Here is a 2,696-nt window from a genome sequence, read left to right as displayed (position 1 = left end):
AATGGGCTGGTCCCCTCTATGGTGAGTGGGGAGCAAGGGGTGGAAGGGCAGGGCAGGGATGCCAGCACCCGTCTCCCCAGGGGGAATGAGCAAGGGTGAGGGGTGAGCAGGCAGCACCCGTCCTATTCTCCTCACACTGCTAATGCCCAGAAGGCCAACTCATTGTGCTGAACCTGGAAAGACAAGAAAGGAGACAACCCATCAGCTGGGCAGGATGACATCTGGATGTCTTCAGAAGAACCTAAGAGTGCAACAAGCCACACTATCAAGGTGTGTTCTCCCAGCCTGCTGGCATCCAGAGCTGCCCAAGCCAGAGGTTTTATCTTTGTATTTAATAGCCCTCAGCACGATTTTCTTCCATGAATTTGTCTAATTGGTTTTTGAAGCCATGTCAGCTTTTAATTTAACAGGCAAAGTGGCCAGTGGCAGGGAGTAAAATGGCTTGCCAGTTACATTGAAAAGTCCTTCCCCTGGTATGCTCCAAATCTGCTAACTGATGGCTCCTCTGGGCAACCCTTACTACTTCCACCAGAGAAGACCACATGCCTGTTCCCTAATCTTCTCCACAGTTCTTCCAACATTTAGACCTAATTTAAAGAGTTTTTCAGGTCAAAGCCTCTACAGAGCCGCCAGTTACACAGACACCTTTTGCCATGCTGGCCAGCCCCGATGTGCCACGTTTGAGTGCCAGGCACATTAGGGACCTGCACAGGGCAAAATGTGACCTCCGCTCCCTGGTCCCAGCCCAACAGCTCCTCAGGCTCAATTTGCTTTTTCTGACCTCTGCCAAGCCCAGAGCTAATGGTTTCACAGAAGCAGCTTAGCTCAGCTCTAAGGTTCTGCTGCTGCATGGTAAAAGCTAGTTTGGGGCCCATTATGCACACCACCAAATCAGGTTTGCTCACTCATGTTCATCACTTCACACTGGATTTCACCTGCCTGTTTATTAGAGCCTGCTTACGGGTATCTTTGCCAGCTTGCCTCCTGGCAAGTCAAGAGGAGACAAGAAATCAAGCTGACCTTTACTCCTGTCTTCAAGAATCAGGCCAGGCATCAAGGCAGAGGTGCTGGGAAGCTGTACTTGGACTGAGATGGCCCCAGAGAGCCTTCTGCTTTTCAGCACCTAACTTGCACAGAATTAGAAAGGGACTTCATATACAGGAGTACCCAGTATACAAGTACCCTGTGTTTCCATCTTAGGTGCTGAGGGGGGTGGAGTCCGGCTCTCTCTGAGATGAAGAACAAGTTTCTTCCATGTCCAGCCCACGAGGTCTGCAAGAGCAAGTAGGCAGGATATGGAGCATTCAGCTCAGGGTGTCCTCTTAAGTTTTAATGGAACACGTCACTGCAAGTATGTTTGAATGGCATTAGGTTTTAATGCTACTGCAGTCATTCAGAAAATAAGCCTGGGCTACTACCAGGCTCCTCTTGTTCCTGCCAGACAGTGTTTTAGAGAGAACCCACAAGCTGCTTCATGGAAACTTTAATGCATCTGAATTAGGAGGACTATGAATAATGTGCCTGAAAAGACCAGTGTAAAGATTTTCATTGACCTCTGCAGGATCAGGATTTGGTCCATGGACCAGAGGAGCCTTACAAGTCACACTGATCCGAGTAAGCCAGCAGTTCCAATAAGCTCTTACACCTGCAGGCACCTACTGCAGTGGTAGCTCAAGATACAAATAACATGCTTGAGTCAGACATGATACTGGGTGACATGACAGGGACCTCAGTGACCATCCACCAAACCTTGGAGGACACTGCCAGCTTGTAGGAAAAGAATGGAAAGCCACAGAATGTGAGGATGGGGGTTCCAGCACTTGCTCTGGCTCATGACGCCAGCACTAAGAGCCCGAACTTCCCTTGGCTACCAGACCTGCCTCCCAAAGCAGGAGTAGATGTCTCAGGCTTCAGGTTCAGGATCCAAGCTCCCAGTAGGAGGCCACATTAGGAGGTGCAGCACTTTTCTGCCCTTGTATCACACCCCTGCTGCCTCTGCCAATGTGTTAATACAAATTACAGGAGGGAAAAAAAAATCCCCTAGAAGCTGCTATAGTGACAGCCCCTCCTGGCACCGAGCGTTTTGGCAGCCCCGTGGCACTCTGGCATGGCAGTGCCCGGCCCCAGGGAGCGCTCCGCGGCTCCTCGCCCCAATTCCAATTACAGCAGCCCCCTCGGCGGGCGGTCCCCCCGCCGCAGGAACCCCACTCCCCGCAGCTCTCCTCAGAGGGGCTTAAAAATTGAAACAGTTCTAATTAGGGGGTCTGAGGGGGAGCGAGGCTGGCTCCTGCTGGGATATGACACACCTCATTACGTTGCTACCGCCTTGCCAGAAGCCCCCCTGCTGTCCCTTGGCTATAGAGCCAGGGCACTCAGAAAGGATGCAAATTAGCCAGCTTTTCCCCTTAGTCTTCCTTTCACACCCCATTCCCCAAATCACTTTCTGCCTCCCTTACCCATCAGGACAGCAGCCAATGTTTTTTGGCTCTTCCAATTACATCGAAGAAAGGAAAAGGGAGTAGAAAGAGTTGACAGACAAAAAACCCTGGAATAGTACTTCAGCACAGGGATAAGTGCAGTGGGAGGAAAGAGTGATCCAACACTGCAGAGCTCCTCTAGTTATATCATGGTATCCAATCTCCAGATAGTGAGCAAGGGGTGAACTTTCCGGGTGTCAAACACAGAGGGATCTGGGA

Source organism: Cinclus cinclus, chromosome 6 (assembly GCF_963662255.1).
Source record: "Cinclus cinclus chromosome 6, bCinCin1.1, whole genome shotgun sequence".
NCBI classification, from domain to species: domain Eukaryota; kingdom Metazoa; phylum Chordata; class Aves; order Passeriformes; family Cinclidae; genus Cinclus; species Cinclus cinclus.
The sequence above is the reverse complement of the archived record's forward strand: the minus strand, read 5'-3'. Positions refer to the sequence as shown.